We start from the raw sequence: 19,637 nt of genomic DNA on the forward strand, positions 1-19,637 counted from the left end.
TCATGCTCATGGTATGCATCAAATAGCTCTTCTTCTGTCAAATTTTGCAAAAACAGTGGTTTTCCTTGGCCTACCTCCTTTTCCCCCCCTTTTGAATCCACTACATCAATTGGAATGAGAGTAGCTGGGTTCAAAGTCATGCATCTTTTTAAGGTGACATTGGGAGGCATTAGGAGTGCACATTGTAGTCTGAGGTGTCTGGCTACAGCAATGTGCTTAGGTTGGACCTGGCTGAGTATGCTGTGTAGGTCATGTGGAGTGTAGACAGTGACTTGGTAGTCAAGCACAATCTCTGATGCCTTGTCTAGCAGAAGTGAGACTGCCGCTACTGCTCGAACACATGATGGGGCTCCTCTAGCAACAGGATCTAACCGGGCAGAGTAGTATGCAACAGGCCTGTTCTGCTGGCCATGTTTCTGAGCTAGGACCCCTGTAGCATGTCCCTGCATTTTTGTGCAGTACAAAAGAAAAAGTTTTGCATAATCTGGGGTGCCTAGGGCTGGAGCAGAGACAATTGCTAGTTTGAGTGAATAGAAACTGTCTAAGGCTTCCTGACTGAGGAGAAAAGGCTGTGTGGGCAGACAATCATAGAGTGGCTGCATGAGAATGGATGCAGAGCGAATCCAAGGCCTACAATATGATGCCAGACCCAAGAAAGTGCGGAGATGTTGGACACCTGTGGGAGGCGTCAACAGTTGGATTGCCTTTTTCCTGTCCTCAGTCAGGTGGCGTGCTCCCTGTGATATGCAATGTCCCAGAAATACAACCTTTAACTGACAAAACTGTAATTTTTCTCTTGAAGCTTTACACCCTTTGGAAGCAAGGTGCAGGAGCAGTGAGATTGTAGCTTCACAGCATACATCTCTGTTTGGGGCACAAAGGAGAAGGTCATCCACATACTGGAGTAAGACTACCTCAGCATGTGGAATGATCCAATCCTGCAAAACAAGTTGCAAAGCAGCCGTATACAAGGTTGGAGAGTTGTGAGCCCCCTGCGGTAGCACCATCCAAGTATATTGCTGGCCCCTGAAAGTGAAAGCAAAAAGATATTGACAGTCCTGGTGTAAAGGCACAGAAAAGTAAGCATTTGCAAGGTCAATGCAGGTGAAACAAGCTGAAGTTGTCGGAATTTGTGACATGATGGTGTGCGGGTTCGGTACCACTGGTGTAAGCAATTCAGTGACTGCATTTATGGCTCTAAGGTCATGGACCATTCTGTAGGTGACCGGCTCCCCTTTCCTACCCTTTTTCTTTACTGGGAATAAGGGAGTGTTTGCTACAGACTTTGTAGGTTTTATGGCCCCAGAAGCAATTAGATCTGTGATATTCTTCCCTATTGCTTCTTCCTGAGCAGAACTTAGAGGGTACTGCCTAACCTGCGGAGGCTGCGCCCCTGGCTTCAAGTTAATCATTACCGGAGGAACAGGCATATGTCCGATATCAGTCTTGGACTTTGCCCACAGCACGTCTGGGACCTGTGCCAGTGATTCGTCTGCTTCAGGAGGGGAGAGCGAGTCTGTCACATGCAGGCACGCTAGCACTGTACACAGTGCGGATTCCGGGATCCCAGCTGTCAACTTAACAGTACCGTCAGGTTCGTACATGATGTGTGCTTGTATTGCCTGTAGTACATAAGAGCCTAGCAGATTGACAGGTGACTTGTCACTGATCAGTAGTCTGGCGAGGCAAGTGTGGTCAACTAAACGGAGGGGCAGTGGTTTAGTCAGTTTGCATTCTTGGATCAGTCCCTCAAAGCCTTGAGTGTAGAGGGTGTCATCTGATATGTCTGATGATGTGACATGTTCCTGGCGGATTACTGTTTTGGCTGCCCCCGTATCCACCAGGAATGGGATTTTTCTACCATCTGGGAGATGTACTGGGACTACCCCTTGTGGGCTTGTCTGTGTGCGTGCCCTAAGGGGGTAGATGGCTACGGGGTTGCCTGTTTCCTATTGTGGGTTCTGATCTGGGGCGTCTGTCTTGGGCTGAGTCTCTTTCCTAGGTGCCCTACACTGACGGCTAATGTGCCCCCTCTTCCCACAGTTGTAGCACTTAATTTGTCGTCGGTCTGTTCTGGCAGAAGTTGTCCCGTCCCCTTGAACGTTATTGGAAGCATAATGTATCTGTACTGGCTTTGCCTTCTGATCTAATTCAACCCCTTTTGCCACCCGCACCAACTCCTCTATCTGGCATATTCTCCAGTCGGGCTTAGCTGCCTGGACCTTCTGCCTGAGCTGTGGCTTAAGCCCTGCCATGAATGCCCCATGGAAAAGTCTCCTACCTGCCTCCCCCATATTTTCATAGCCCAAATCTGCGTGTCTCAGTTTCAAGTTCCCCCAGAAGTGTTCCACTGTGTCATTTGGACCTTGTACTATGTCTAGCAGAGAGATTGTGGATTCCCCCACCCGTACCTGGCACCATGCATGTAGTCCCTGTAGAAAGTGTAATCCTGAGTCTACAGTCCTGACATACTGTGATCCCAAGCGTCTTTCTGAAGTGTATCCCCTCCCTGCCCTATTTATTGCATCCAGAACTGACTGCATTCTAGCGTCCCCAATTTTCCCTCTTAGGATGGACTCTAAATCTACCCAAGTACATGTGTAGGTATTGTTCAGTCCTACCATCCATCTGTAGAAGGCCATGGGTAAGTCATATGGGTCTGGTGCTTCCTTGACCAATGTCATGTGGTCTTTCGGGCCCCATGGTTTGTAATGGGAGGCAGTTGTCATCATGGGTGCAGTTGTGCGTATGGGGGTGGATGTTGCTGCAGCAGTACCAGTTTCATCCAGGGTGTGGAGACCTGGAGGTTGGCTTAATGCTGATGGTTGATCGTCTTCGTAATCTACTGATGTGCCTACATTTCCTTCTGTTTTTATTGTCACATTGCGACCAGGGTCCGGTGCTGCAGTGTTGGTGTGTAGGACAGGATAAAGTCCTGTTGCCCCGTAGGGTCTTGGTCTCCCGCAGGCAGAACATTGTTCACGCCAGTCGGGGTTTTGCTGTCCACACACACAAACCCACCCTTCCGGACCTGGCAGAGCAGGAGCCGTAAGATGAGGTTGATATGGCGGAGGCGTTTTTGTTTTCTGTCTGTATCTCATTCCTTGCGGTGTTTCTACCTTCACCCAACTTCCTTCTCTCTTTAACTCGTTTGCTACATCTGTCCACTCCCTTGCCTGTACTAACAACTTGTTATCTGTGAGCCACCCTTGACTCTGTTTCAAAGCTGCGTTCCAAAGGAAGGAATCTAATGGGTCATTCTTCATGCCCAAACCTTTCAACAACTTTCTAGAGTCTTTCACAGCAGCTTTGCCTTTCCTCTTCTTTACTATCTCATAAGCGCTGCACCCCTCCTTGTGCTCTTTGCTGTCTATATTTCCCATTTTCTGCCTGCTCTTTCCCTGCGTTCTCTGGTCTTCCTGACTAACACTGATGTCTCACTGTTCTAATGTGTAGCCTCTTTTTGTGCCCACTCCTCACGGCCTCTAACTCGTAGCAACTTCTTGACCAACACCTACGTCACAGTGTTTGGTGTGCTCGAAACGTAATCCCCCTTTTCCTTACTTTTCCCAACCTATTGTGAACATACAGCCAATAGGTATGGCGATCATGGGGATAATATAACGATTAGTAATTTGGCCCGTATGTGACCGCCGCAGCGTCACTTACTAATCCACCTCAGGCCTTCTAAGGGCACCCCTTTCAGACTTATTATGGCATACACAGAAACCCTATATACTAACCAGAGAACAAAACTAGCTAACAGCAGGCAGATGACTGCAACTAAAATTCTCTCTCTACCTACCAGCACCATCTAGGGAGGGGCAGCTTGTGCGTGCAAGGACAGATGGACACAAACGGACATACAGACGTGATCTCTGACCCAGGATGCTCCAAAGAGTCACCGGAGGGAACTGCAGAGACCCTGATCCGATTCAACCGGCTTTTACACCGTATCTCTATCACCCCTCTTCCCAAGAGGACGTGTCCCCAAGGGCAAATTCACACACTCAGTCAATCTTCAGTCATAACCTAGACATATAACAGCACATAAAATTAACCAATCCAATATGCCTTTTAAGTATCACTAGGATATTCTACGGTTCTTTGCCAAATTGGACGGCCTTGTAGGTGGATCCAAATTATAACATGCCCAGAGGTCGGCTACAGATTATGAGACAGGTGGAGACACAGAGAGAGTGTAAGAAGCTAAGGTTCTTACCTTCACCGGTGATGTTTGTCTGTGTGTCCTGGTCTCAGGTCTGCGAAATGCCGGGCCTCAAGGTATTGGTGGTCCACCGTTGTGGCCGCCCACCCAGGACGCCAAATATGTTGGGGTGGTCTGCAAGTCAGACCCTTTTAGGGATATTGGATGGCTGCCAAATGAGTGAGTTCTCCGGAGTGATGGACACAGACAGATGTGGTATCTGATCAGGCCATGTTTATTGGAGGAAATAACATTCGGTTATATACACGTTTGAGTAGGCGTATACATTCTATCCACCAATCAGCTGTTTATTACATATGAAATCATCCTATAATTCATCAGGTCTAATTCCTAATAAGATATCACGATGAGGAAGGTGCTCACTATAGTGATTCAAGGTGCTCAGGAGAAAAACAGAAATATATAGGAAAAACTCCGGCACACTCTCAATGGATAAATTGCAAAGTTTCAAAGTTTATTTTCCATCATAGTAAGAAAAAATGGGGTTTCAAAAATTATGAATAAACGCATATGTCTTCAGTACACTTGATTTGGACACATATAATTCTTATCTCAACGTTTCGGCTAGAAAAGCGCCTTTTTCAAGAGATTAAATGTCCTTTTATGGGTGTGAAGAGCCTGGTAGGGAAACCCATGGAATCTGGTGTCCGGAACGGAGGACCGGGGAGCCGAGACCATAGTATGGAAGGCACCTTCCATACTATGGTCTCGGCTCCCCGGTCCTCCGTTCCGGACACCAGATTCCATGGGTTTCCCTACCAGGCTCTTCACACCCATAAAAGGACATTTAATCTCTTGAAAAAGGCGCTTTTCTAGCCGAAACGTTGAGATAAGAATTATATGTGTCCAAATCAAGTGTACTGAAGACATATGCGTTTATTCATAATTTTTGAAACCCCATTTTTTCTTACTATGATGGAAAATAAACTTTGAAACTTTGCAATTTATCCATTGAGAGTGTGCCGGAGTTTTTCCTATATAATTCCTAATAAGGACATCTCTGAGCAAGGTGACTATGACACAAGGGGTAACTTAGGTTTATCTATGAAAGGGGCTAAGGGTCTAAGTCTTATCTTTATTAGGCCTAACCCTTGTCCATAGACTTAATCATCGAAGGTGATCAGTGATCACGTTGTGAGCAGATATGATTAAGTACAAAGTCTCGGACATGTCAGAACATATTCCTAAGAATCCCATATGTGAATTATAGGCCACATTAAGGTGGTCCCTGATTTCCCTATCAACTACTATGTGGGTTGTGTTGTATACTACTATGTGGGTTGTGCTATATACTACTGTGTGGGCTCTGCTGTATACTACTGTGTGTGCTGTGCTATATACTACTGTTTGGGCTCTGCTATATACTACTATGTGGGCTGTGCTATACACTACTATGTGCGCTCTGCTGTATACTACTATGTGGACAGTGCTGTATACTACTATGTGGGCAGTGCTGTAAACTACTATGTGGGCAGTGCTGTATACTACTATGTGGGCTTTGCTGTATACTACTATGTGGGCCGTGCTATATACTACTGTGTGGGCTCTGCTGTATACTACTAAGTAGGCTGTGCTATATACTACTCTGTGGGCTCTGCTGTATACTACTATGTGGGCAGTGTTGACTACTACTATGTGGGCTGTGCTGTATACTGCTACATGGGCTGTGTTATCTGCTATGCAGGTTGTGCTATATACTATGGGGGGTATATTGTATATTATATTCTATGGGGGAGGCCATGTTATATACTATGTGGCTGTTATATACTACTAGACTGTGGCCCGATTCTAATGCATCGGGTATTCTAGAATATGCATGTCCCCGTAGTATATGGACAATGATGATTCCAGAATTCACGGCAGACTGTGCCCGTCGCTGATTGGTCGAGGCAACCATTATGACATCATCGTCGCCATGGCAACCATTATGACATCTACGTCGATACTGTGCCCGTCGCTGATTGGTCGAGGCGAATTCACGGCAGACTGTGCCCGTCACTGATTTGTCGAGGCAACCTTTATGACATCATCGTCGCCATGCTGTGCCCGTCTCTGATTGGTTGAGGCCTGGCGGCCTCGACCAATCAGAGACGCGGGATTTCCAGGACAGACAGACAGACAGACAGACAGAAAGACAGACAGACAGACAGACAGACGGAAAAACCCTTAGACAATTATATATATAGATTGTGGGGGTATATTATATTCTATGGGGGAAGCTGTGTTATACTATGGGAGCTGCATTATATTTTATGGGGGCTACATTATATATTATGGGGAGGTGGGCTGTATTATATTCTATGGGGTGGCTGCATTATACTCTGGGTGGCTGCATTATACTCTGGGGTGGCTGCATTATATTCTGTAGGGTGGTGGCTGCATTATACTATATGTGGGCTACATTATACTGTATCGAGGATTATGGAGAATACGTTATACTATATGAAGAACTATGGGGTGCATTATACTATGGGAAGTGAATTGTACTACATGGATGACTATGGCGGTGCATTATACTATATGGAGCACTATGAGGAGTGTATTATGCTATATGGAGGTCTATGAGGAGTGTATTATGCTATATGGAGGACTATAGGGAGTGTATTATACTATATGGAGGACTATGGGGTGTATTTTACTAAATACTAAATAAATCATTGTTCTCAGCAGCACATCGCCGGTGTAAACTGTAGATGTGCTGCTGATAACATGATACTGTATGGTGATCTGTTAGAGATCGTTCTGTCTCATCCTTATTCCTCAGCTGGTGGAAAGAGACCGGGAAACAAGTGTTGAACAACTTCAGTATTGTCGATCAAACTCATTTAGTGGCCTGAACTCAGCGCATGTGCAATATGTTAGCATTTGGGGCCCCATTTTAAACTTTGCCTACGCGTAGGACTCCACTTTGCCTAAAACCGTCCCTGCCTACAAGTGTACAAAGATATTATACAGTCACCATTAGTGTTGAGCGATACCTTCCGATATGCATTGGTATCGGTATCGGATAGTATCGGCCGATACCGGCAAAATATCGGATCTCGCCGATACCGATACCCGATACCAATGCATTTCAATGGGACGCAAAGTATCGGAATGGTTCCCAGGGTCTGAAGGAGAGGAAACTCTCCTTCAGGCCCTGGGATCCATATTCATGTGTAAAATAAAGAATTAAAATAAAAAATATGGATATACTCACCTCTCCGGCGGCCCCTGGACTTTACCGATGTAACCGGGAGCCTCCGTAGTATATCCATATATATCTATATACTAGACTGTGGCCCGATTCTAATGCATCGGGTATTCTAGAATATGCATGTCCCCGTAGTATATGGACAATGATGATTCCAGAATTCGCGGCAGACGCAGGATTTCCATTGTGACATCATCGTCGCCATGCTGTGCCCGTCTCTGATTGGTCGAGGCCTGGCAGCCTCGACCAATCAGAGACAGGGGATTTCCAGGACAGACAGACAGACAGAAAGACAGACAGACAGACAGATGGAAAAACCCTTAGACAATTATATATATAGAAGATATAATTGTCTAAGGGTTTTTCTGTCTGTCTGTCCCGTTTATTCATTCGCTGATTGGTCGAGGCCGCCTGGGCCTCGACCAATCAGCGACGGGCACAGTATCGACGTAGAAATCCCACGTCTCTGATTGTATTTTTTATTTTAATTCTTTATTTTACACATGAATATGGTTCCGATACCGATTCCCGATATCACAAAGGTATCGGAACTCGGTATCGGAATTCCGATACCGCAAGTATCGGCCGATACCCGATACTTGCGGTATCGGAATGCTCAACACTAGTCACCATGTGACAAGTGGGCCTGTGTAACTTCAAATGCCAGGGCTGAATTTTAGTCCCAGTCTGGCCCTGCATTCGTCTGTATAATCAGTGCTTGGAGTTTAGCACAATTTCTGTGATTTTGTTTGTCCTCCTATTTTTTGAAGATTGACTACAAGTTCTCAAGGGAATTGGGATCTTGGGAGTTTCCTGGCCACGGACCCAAAATGTCAGTGTTTTCTTCACCGAGCCACTTAGTCATCACTTTTGCCTTTTGACATGGTCTCCATCATGCTGTAAACAGCATTGTCTGCTTAGCAAATTGTTCCTGGGTTGTTGGAAGAAGTTGCTCATGAAGATATTTAACATAGTAACATAGTAACATAGTTAGTAAGGCCAAAAAAAGACATTTGTCCATCCAGTTCAGCCTATATTCCATCATAATAAATCCCCAGATCTACGTCCTTCTACAGAACCTAATAATTGTATGATACAATATTGTTCTGCTCCAGGAAGACATCCAGGCCTCTCTTGAACCCCTCGACTGAGTTCGCCATCACCACCTCCTCAGGCAAGCAATTCCAGATTCTCACTGCCCTAACAGTAAAGAATCCTCTTCTATGTTGGTGGAAAAACCTTCTCTCCTCCAGACGCAAAGAATGCCCCCTTGTGCCTGTCACCTTCCTTGGTATAAACAGATCCTCAGCGAGATATTTGTATTGTCCCCTTATATACTTATACATGGTTATTAGATCGCCCCTCAGTCGTCTTTTTTCTAGACTAAATAATCCTAATTTCGCTAATCTATCTGGGTATTGTAGTTCTCCCATCCCCTTTATTAACTTTGTTGCCATCCTTTGTACTCTCTCTAGTTCCGTTATATCCTTCCTGAGCACCGGTGCCCAAAACTGGACACAGTACTCCATGTGCGGTCTAACTAGGGATTTGTACAGAGGCAGTATAATGCTCTCATCATGTGTATCCAGACCTCTTTTAATGCACCCCATGATCCTGTTTGCCTTGGCAGCTGCTGCCTGGCACTGGCTGCTCCAGGTAAGTTTATCATTAACTAGGATCCCCAAGTCCTTCTCCCTGTCAGATTTACCCAGTGGTTTCCCGTTCAGTGTGTAATGGTGATATTGATTCCTTCTTCCCATGTGTATAACCTTACATTTATCATTGTTAAACCTCATCTGCCACCTTTCAGCCCAAGTTTCCAACTTATCCAGATCCATCTGTAGCAGAATACTATCTTCTCTTGTATTAACTGCTTTACATAGTTTTGTATCATCTGCAAATATCAATATTTTACTGTGTAAACCTTCTACCAGATCATTAATGAATATGTTGAAGAGAACAGGTCCCAATACCGACCCCTACGGTACCCCACTGGTCACAGCGACCCAGTTAGAGACTATACCATTTATAACCACCCTCTGCTTTCTATCACTAAGCCAGTTACTAACCCATTTACACACATTTTCCCCCAGACCAAGCATTCTCATTTTGTGTACCAATCTCTTGTGCGGCACGGTATCAAACGCTTTGGAAAAATCGAGATATACCACGTCCAATGACTCACCGTGGTCCAGCCTATAGCTTACCTCTTCATAAAAACTGATTAGATTGGTTTGACAGGAGCGGTTTCTCATAAACCCATGCTGATATGGAGTTAAACAGTTATTCTCATTGAGATAATCCAGAATAACATCCTTCAGAAACCCTTCAAATATTTTACCAACTGTAGAGGTTAGACTTACTGGCCTATAATTTCCAGGTTCACTTTTAGAGCCCTTTTTGAATATTGGCACCACATTTGCTATGCGCCAGTCCTGCGGAACAGACCCCGTCGCTATAGAGTCCCTAAAAATAAGAAATAATGGTTTATCTATTACATTACTTAGTTCTCTTAGTACTCGTGGGTGTATGCCATCCGGACCCGGAGATTTATCTATTTTAATCTTATTTAGCCGGTTTTGCACCTCTTCTTGGGTTAGATTGGTGACCCTTAATATATGGTTTTCATTGTTTCTTGGGATTTCACCTAGCATTTCATTTTCCACCGTGAATACCGTGGAGAAGAAGGTGATACAAGTCTTGATGCATTTGTCAATAAAAGTATATAAAACATATGAAAAGCTTATAATTAGGGTTGAGCAAAACGGATCGGTCATTTTCATAAGTCGCCGACTTTTGGCAAAGTCGGGTTTCGTGAAACCCGACCCGATCCCAGAGTGGCGTCGGCCACGCAATCGCCGATCTTCGTGCCAAAGTCGCGTTTCGTATGATGCTTTCAGCACCTTTTCTCAGCCAATGAAGGTGGACGCATCTTACTTCTGCCGATATCAGCATAGGGAAAGGTTGCTGCAGCTTCGTCAGAAGCAGGGATAGCGTTAGGCAGGGTACATTAACCCCCAAACCGCTTGTGCTATGGCGATTTCCACTGTCCAACACCACCTTTTCTTTGCAGGGACAGTGGAGGCTAGATTTTTCTTCATCAGCTCTGTAGCTTATTGGGCTGCCCTAGAAGGCTCCCTGATAGCTGCATTGCTGTTTGTACGCCGCTGTGCAAACCAACTGCTTTTTTAAAAGCACAAATCCTGTTGCTCCTTCCTTTCTGCACAGCTATCTTGTTTGTTTGTCCACACTTTTGTGTGCAGCAGTCCTTTTTATTGCTGCCTGCCATACTTTTCAGAGATTATTGTAGGGAGATAGTAATTGTAGTACAGTCCTTTTTTTTTATATATATATATATATATATATATATATATCTTCCAGGCACTTTCTGCCCCTGAAACTGTGTAGTGTAAAACAGTGGGCCTGTATTTTTCTGCACTGTCTCACACCTAAAAAGGGAGATTTACATTGCCAATCAGTGCATCTGCGCCAGTCCTGTCTGTGGTATCTCTGTCAGTCATTTTCTGCCACAGAAACTATACTGTAATACAGTGGGCCTGATTTACTCACTAGTCTCCCATATAAAAAAAAGGGAGATTAATATTTCCAAATCTGTGCATCTGTGCCAGTCCTGTCTGTGGTATCTCTGTCAGTCATTTTCTGACACAGAAACTATACTGTAATACAGTGGGCCTGATTTATTCACTAGTCTCCCATATAAAAAAAGGGAGATTAATATTGCCAAATCTGTGCATCTGTGCCAATCCTGTCTGTGGTATCTCTGTCAGTCATTTTCTGCCACAGAAACTATACTGCAATACAGTGGGCCTGATTTATTCACTAGTCTCCCATAATAAAAAAAAAGGGAGATTAATATTTCCAAATCTGTGCATCTGTGCCAGTCCTGTCTGTGGTATCTCTGTCAGTCATTTTCTGCCACAGAAACTATACTGTAATACAGTGGGCCTGATTTAATCACTAGTCTCCCATATAAAAAAAAGGGAGATTAATATTGCCAAATCTGTGCATCTGTGCCAGTCCTGTCTGTGGTATCTCTTTCTCCCACTCAAACTGTGTAGTGTAATACAGTGGGCCTGATTTTTCTGCTGTCTCCCAAACATAAAAAGGGAGATTTATATTGCCACTGAATGCATCTGCGTCAGTCCTGTTTGTGGCATATCTGCCAGCCACTTTCTGCCACTCAAACTGTGTAGTGTAATATATTGGGCCTGATTTCTTTCTGCTGTCTCCCACACATAAAAAAGGGAGATATATATTGCCAGTGTGTGCATCTGTGTCAGTCCTGTTAGTGGCATATCTGCCAGCCTCTTTCTGCCAATCAAACTGTGTAGTGTAATACAGTGGGCCTGATTTTTCAGCTGTCTCCCACACATAAAAAAGGGAGATTTATATTGCCAGTGAGTGCATCTGCGTCAATCCTGTTAGTGGCATATTTGCCAGCCTCTTTCTGCCAATCAAACTGTGTAGTGTAATACAGTGGGCCTGATTTTTCTGCTGTCTCCCACACATAAAAAGGGAGATTTCTATTGCCACTTAGTAAATCTGCGTCATTCCTGTTTGTGGCATATCTGCCAGCCACTTTCTGACACTCAAACTCAGTAGTGTAATACAGTGGGCCTGATTTTCCCAGCAGTCTCCCACACCTATAAAGGGAGATTTAAATTCACAACAAGTTTACTTACACCTTCTACCTGGTTTTACAGTACCATATAACGGTTGTTAGTTAGGTTACATTTTTCCAAGAATGAGGAAGTCTGGTGGAAGAGGTCGTGGCCGTGGGCGGTCATTGCCAGCTGGTAGTGATGGTAGTGGTGGTGGTGGTCGTGGAGCATCAGGTGGTCGTGGGAAAAGCAATAACTAAGCCTCTAGTTGTTGAGCCAGCGTCATCGTCTGGCTACACAAGGCCTCGAACGCTCCCTTTTCTGGGAGTAGAAAAACCGCTTTTAAAGCCGGAGCAGCAGGAAAAAGTTTTGGCTTTCCTTGCTGACTCTGCCTCTAGCTCTTTCGCCTCCTCTTCTGAAAGTGCAAAATTTAAAAGCAGCGCGTCGTCAGTGGATGCTCCCGGTCAGGAACAAGTCGCTTCACTGTGTCCTTCACCTCGAACAACAGTGAAGGATGCGTCAGGCAACACAACAGGTTACTCCATGGAGCTCTTTACACATACCGTGCCTGGGTTAGAAAGGTAAATTGTTAACAGGCCATGCCCATTACAAGATGAATCGGACATGGAGTGCACAGATGCACAGCCACAGCTAGATTATTCTGCTGTTCCATTGACTCAGATCACAACATTGCCCTCGCAGTGTGCCAAGCCAGAATCTGACCCTGATGAGACTATGGTGCCCCGTCCCAAACGCTATAGCACCGGCTTACACGGTGACACAGAGGAAGGTGCACAGGACATAGAAGAGGAGGTGATAGATGACCCAGTTGTTGACCCCGATTGGCAGCCATTGGGGGAACAGGGTGCCGCTGGCAGTAGCTCTGAAGTGGAGGAGGAGGAGCCGCAGCAGGCATCAACATCGCAACAGCTTTCATCTGGCAGGCCCGTATCTGGCCAAAAACGTGTGTCAAAACCAAAAACAGTTGTAGGACAGCGTGGCCATCCGGTTAAAGTAGCACAGTGTGCAATGCCTGAAAAGGTATTTAATAGCAGGAAGAGTGCAGTCTGGCAATTTTTTAACCAACATCCGAATGATCAGTGCAAAGTGATCTGTAAGAAATGCTCAAGGACCTTTAGCAGAGGTCAGAATGTCAAAAGTTTAAATACAACTTGCATGCGTAGACATTTAACCACCATGCACTTGCAAGCCTGGACTAGCTACCAAACGTCCCGTAACGTTGTTGCACCCTCTCAGAATGAAGGTAGTCAGCAAGGCTACAGTGCTTCCCTCACTGTAAGCCCACCGGTTAGGACACCACCAGCAGCAAATGTGGAGGTATCGTCGCAAGGCCAAAGCAGTCAGGGAATCAACAGGTTCTTGGTAGGAAACACTGTATGTAGGCCAACAGCAAGAATAACATCACCAACCCTCTCTCAGTCTACCATGTCCACCACCACTCCCACTAGTTCCACCATATGCAGCTCTCCAGTCCAGCTCACCCTACAAGAGACTCTCATTAGGAAAAGGAAGTACTCATCCTCTCATCCGCATACACAGGGTTTGAACGCCCACATTGCTAGACTAATCTCGTTAGAGATGATGCCCTACCGGTTGGTTGAAAGCGAAGCTTTCAAGGCCCTGATGGCCTACGCAGTGCCACTCTATGACCTACCCAGTCACTACTTCTTTGCGAGAAAAGCCATCCCAGTGCTCCACCAGCATGTCAAAGACCGCATTGTCCATGCACTCAGGCAATCTGTCAGTAGAAAGGTGCACCTCACAACAGATGCATGGACCAGTAGGCATGGCCAGGGACATTACGTGTCCATCACGGCACACTGGGTTAATGTGCTGGATGCAGGGTCCACAGGGGACAGTCATATTGGGACAGTCCTGCCTAGCCCACGGTCTAGGAAACAGTTGGCTGTAGACGTTTGGCACCCCTCCTCCTCCTCCTCCTCCAGCAGAAGTGGGAGCTCGTCCACAGACTGCAGTCGCACGACCACTCCATCCGCAGCTGCCAGTGTTGCACACGAGGTGTCCCATTATGGAACAGCTAGTGGTAAGCGTCAGCAGGCTGTGTTGGAAATGAAGTGTTTGGGCGACAATGGACACACCGCGGAAGTTCTGTCTGAGTTCTTGCAGCAAGAAACTCAGTCAGGGTTGGGCAGTGTACATCTTGAGGCAGGCAAGGTAGTCAGTGATAACGGAAGGAATTTTATGGCCGCCATAGCCCTTTCACAACTGAAACGCATTCCCTGCCTGGCTCACACCTTGAACCTGGTGGTGCAGTGCTTCCTAAAAAGTTATCCGGGGTTACCCGCCCTTCTCCTGAAGGTGCGAAGACTTTGCTCGCACATCCGCCATTCGCCAGTACACTCCAGCCGTATGCAGAACCATCAGCGATCTTTGAAGCTTCCCCAGCACCGCCTAATAATCGATGTTGCAACAAGGTGGAACTCCACACTGCACATGCTTCAGAGGCTGTGCGAACAGAGGCGTGCTGTTATGTATTTGTGGGAGGATACACATACACGGGCAGGCACTTGGATGGCAGACATGGAGTTGTCAGGTGTGCAGTGGTCGAAGCTACAAGACCTGTGTCAAGTCCTTCAGTGTTTTGAGGAATGCACACGCCTGGTTAGTGCAGACGAAGCCATCATAAGCATGAGCATCCCCCTAATGCGTCTGCTGATGCAAAGTTTGACGCACATAAAGGAGCAGGCGTCTGCAGCCGAGGAGGAGGGAAGCCTTGATGACAGTCAGCCATTGTCTGCTCAGGGAAGTCTCCTGGACGAGGTGGCGGACGAAGTGGAGGAGGACGAGGAGAATGATGGGGATGAATAATTATGGGAGGAGGAAGCTTCTCAGGGGGCAATAGAAACTGGTGGCGTTGCAAGGTCAGGGACAGGGTTTTTGAGGGAGACAAGTGATGTTGATTTGCCAGAAAGTGCTCCTCAACCCAGCACAAGCAGTGAATTGACACCTGGAACATTGGCCCACATGGCAGATTATGCCTTGCGTATCCTAAAAAGGGACCCCCGCATTATCAAAATGATGACCGATGACGATTACTGGTTGGCCTGCCTCCTGGATCCACGCTATAAAGGGAAATTGCAAAATATCATGCCACATGAGAACCTTGAGCAAATATTGGCTACCAAACAAGCAACTCTTGTAGACCGCTTGGTTCAGGCATTCCCAGAACACAGCGGCAGTGATGGTTCTCACACGAGCTGCAGGGGGCAACATGGCAGAGGTGTTAGAGGTGCACAAATCAGAAGTGGCGTTGGACAGAGGGGTTTTATGACCAGGTTGTGGAGTGATTTCGCAATGACCACAGACACGACAGGTACTGCAGCATCAATTCAAAGTGACAGGAGACAACATTTGTCCAGTATGGTTACTAACTATTTTTCCGATAATTTGAACTATAGTCACCAGTCTGAAAAATTAATTGAATAAAGCAGGGTGGGACTAATAAGTTAAAAACTAACTTTTAATAGACAATTATTAAAATGGGATGAACTATACCAAAAATAAGTATCCTATAATTTCAACAAACAAACACCCTAAGTGACAACTTAAATTAAGACAGACCCAATATGCAAACACAAATGCGTACCAAAATACACGTAATAAAAAAGCCCCTGGAATATATCGGTGTCAAATATATGGGGGAGGCAAATCATTCCATCAACGCGTTTCGTTTACAAGACTCATCAGGGGAAGATGTAGTAAATAAACCAAATCGGGTGCTAAATCCTCATCTTGTGTGGACACCCGTCATACAGGGGAAAAAAGAGGATTTAGCACCCGATTTGGTTTATTTACTACATCTTCCCCTGATGAGTCTTGTAAACGAAACGCGTTGGGAAGCTTGAATGCCGGGGTAACATGTGTCCATGGTGATCAACGTGGGGTAATGTATGGAATGATTTGCCTCCCCCATATATTTGACACCGATATATTCCAGGGGCTTTTTTCCCTCGTCATGATGAATATAAGAGTATGAGGTGAGATTGTTCCCTTTTGTATTAGTGGTCTGAATAAGGGCTACTTGATATATGGATGGCTTAAGTTTTCGGCCACTTAATTCTTGTTATATTTAGGAGGCTGTCTCCTTTTTATTACGTGTATTTTGGTATGCATTTGTGTTTGCATATTGGGTCTGTCTTAATTTAAGTTGTCACTTAGGGTGTTTGTTTGTTGAAATTATAGGATACTTATTTTTGGTATAGTTCATCCCATTTTAATAATTGTCTATTAAAAGTTAGTTTTTAACTTATTAGTCCCACCCTGCTTTATTTAACTATTTTTCCGCCCTTATCGATGTTCTCCCTCACACGTCATTCCCATTTGAATACTGGGCATCCAAAATAGACACCTGGGGGGCGTGGCCTGACTGTGAAGGAGAACGGTCGCACATCGTGGGAGCTCCTGCCTGGCTCGGGATTTCTCCCTAATCTACTGACCCCACGGTGAAAATCAGAGCTCCGGGATCAGCTGGAGGCGCTCTGCCCGACCCTGAAGGCATCCCTGGGTGAAAAACATACCTCACCCCAGCGCGGAACTGATAGACCCCGGAGAAGAGGGGGTGAAGTGAGGGAGGCGCCGCCATTTTGGGCGACCCATGGACTGGGAAAGCTAAAATTTCCAGCACCTCCGGGAAGGTATGAGCAGCCCCTGATTGGGCCTCCCTCCCCTGCTTCAGCCCATCGCTTACACGGCCGCCGCTTACCGGCATCGGTGTCCCCGGTGGCTCGGCATCTCGCGCGGTGGGCCGTGGCTGCTGGACCGCGGCTGTCGCTTCTTGCCTGCGGCGCTAGGTGGGGGAAAAGAAGGACATACCTGGCGGCTGGTCCGCTGAGTGGAGCCATCGTCCTTAGTGGCACCTCGTGTTTTCCCCGGCCGCATTGACGGAGTGGCGCGCACCTGGGAGTGGGGTGAAGGTCCTGGGGATTTCCCGTCAGGTCCGGCGCCATCTTGGACTCTCCACGGGAATCGGGAGGGAAGGAGCCCTGCAGGCTACACACGGGTTAAGATTGCTCCCCCTCCACGGCTCGCCTTTGTGCCTTATTCCCTGCTGCCCCATACCCATAATTCAAGTATTACACTTACTAAATAACAATCTAGCTGTGGGTTACATTGAGGGGATAGCCTGGCATTGCGCCCTGGATCTGGCTACACTGACATTCGGGCTACGCTCCTGTGGCACAAATAGGAGAAACCTGATTCTTTTAGTACTGCGAGTACCACTTCTTAATATATCTCTTGGATTTTCCAGTGATTATCAACATGCCAAATTTAATATAAAGACTCTGGAATAATTATTAAAGGTCTCTGCTGACATCTTGTGGCGAAACCTGGAATAACACCTGACTTTCATTACTTACATTATCCTCAGGTTCAGCTTACAGGGCCTTGCCCACGGCCCCACTGAATATTGGGAGCCCGGCCCGGGATGGGCTTGCTAATGGGGGCAAAGGCTCTATGGAGTGACTGCCCCCCCCCCCCCCATATCCCATCAACATTCTAGACACATAGTGCTTACTACAGACATCTATGGGAAAAACCAGAAAGATCCCTGAACAGAAAGCAAAATCGGTTGGGGAAACTACCTCTGAGGACATGAAACGCTACCTAAATTCGACTCCCCAGATGAGAAATACAAGGTCCGCAATGACATCTACTACTAATCGTGATAATTCCCCGTTCGGGGAGACATTGGGAGCACGTAGCTCGTCGGCTGACGGCTTCGAAGAGGACATCGCGGATTCGGAGGAAATGAACATTGCAGAATTAAGCAAGTACATCAAAGCTCTACCTACCAAAAAAAAATCTTGAGGGATTTGCTTGTAGGCTCGAAAATTCATATAAGCAAGAAATCCACAACTTGCAGAAAGAATTTACTACACGAATAGAAGATGTGGAAAAAACTCAAGAGAACATCTTTCGAGAACTGCAAGCTCATAGAGACATCTTAATAGACCATACTCTTAAACTAGAAGATATTTCATCTGGTATGGAGGATCTCGAAAATCGCAACAGACGAAATAACATCCGTATACGAGGCCTACCAGAATCTGTTGGTTTCTCTGATCTAGATCGCACAGTACAAAATATCTTCTTAGACTTGCTGGACGATAAGGAGGGCAACTCTATCGAGTTTGATAGAATCCACCGTGCTCTCGGTCCCAAACCCACTTCTGACTCATGACCACGCGATGTCATATGCAGAATTCACTATTATAGAAAGAAAAGAAGCCATAATGCTGGCTGCCAGGAAAAAAGAAGTTATCAGATTTGAGGATCATCAAATTCTAATTCTTTCAGACCTATCTAGACGCACTTTACTACTGCGCAGAGCTCTGAAACCATTACTGGCCGAACTTAAAAAGAAAGACATCCCATACAGATGGGGGTTCCCGTTCCAATTAACGGCTTTTAAGGGAGGCAAGACGGCTTCTTTTCGAAGACTTTGTGACTTGACTACTTTCCTGGGCACCTTCGAACTTCCTATGGTAAATCTTCCCGAGTGGCCCTTGAGCCCGATGCTTCCAGAAGCTCCACCAAAATGGCTCAAGGTTCAACAAACCAAAAAACGAGACAACAAGCGGGTCTCATCTGATCCGCCCTGAGAACTTATTATTCTAGCTTGGTTGTCCAGAGGGGCGGACTCAGCCTACTGATAGAGTGGGCTTCATACGAAGGCGTTTGTAGTCTGGTTTCTCTTTTTTTTTCTCTGTTGTGCCAGACATGGTAGTCTGGCAATAATTGCTTAGTTTTATTATGTTAGCACTTCATTCCTATGTTCTTAGTGTTTTAGGTGCAGATGTTGCGGATCGTGAGAAGTCATAGGCTCGTAGCAGGAGTTCTCCCTCCAAATCCTTCCCTCCCTCTTTCCCAAGGTTTTTCTTTTCCTTCCCCTCCCTCCACCCCTCCCTACCCCCCCTCCCTACCCCCCCTACTTCCATCCCCCCACCCCCCTTTCCTTCACACACACACCTTTTTTTTTTTTTTCTCACCCTTCACCTCCCCTCCTCCACCCCTCCAAATTCCCGCCTCTCCCCCCTTTTTTTTCTCTCCCTTCCCTTCCCCTTTTATCTATATGGAAGATTCGCCTGCATAAATAGGCTTATACCAATTCTTTCCATAGCATATAAACAGCCTCGACTTCACATTTTGGTTCCTGCACCAATAAATAATCACCTTGTTTCTTTATATAACATATATAACCTATTGTATTGACATGTGTCCAATTGTTATTTCTTATGTTTTCTTGGGTGGGGGGGTTCATGGCTCCTCTCTGGGCTTCCTTCCCTTTGGCTGGGTTCTCAGGTAGTATACTACCAGAACACGGCTTAGCGTTGCAAGAATTACAGAGTCTTGGCTCTAGAGTAACTGTGGATATGTTTTGTTTTTTCTTTGTCTCTCTCTTTTTCTACTCTGCACTCTTCCCCTTTCTTCTCCTTCCTAAATACCTCTTTTCCATGCGGGTACCCCTTTCGGGTGGATCATCGAAAATTTGCTGCATTGTGAAGTATTCGGATTATGGGTAAAATAAAGTTTTGCTCCTTTAATGTAAAGG

At 46.0% G+C, this 19,637-nt stretch overlaps 1 protein-coding gene across 2 annotated transcripts in view; it reads left to right on the forward strand.

Moving 5' to 3' along the window:
• The first annotated feature begins 1,495 nt into the window (after positions 1-1,495).
• The window catches only part of LOC143764528 (prostaglandin reductase 1-like), a 374,831-nt gene continuing 356,689 nt past the window's right edge, over positions 1,496-19,637 (forward strand). Inside the window, exon 1 of one of the 2 annotated variants that reach the window (XR_013213221.1) lies at positions 1,496-1,594. The gene's annotated coding sequence lies outside the window, so the exon portion shown is untranslated. The remainder of the gene's footprint in view (positions 1,595-19,637) is intronic. The other variant, XM_077250182.1, reaches the window with a different exon arrangement.

Source organism: Ranitomeya variabilis, chromosome 1 (assembly GCF_051348905.1).
Source record: "Ranitomeya variabilis isolate aRanVar5 chromosome 1, aRanVar5.hap1, whole genome shotgun sequence".
Lineage (NCBI taxonomy): Eukaryota > Metazoa > Chordata > Amphibia > Anura > Dendrobatidae > Ranitomeya > Ranitomeya variabilis.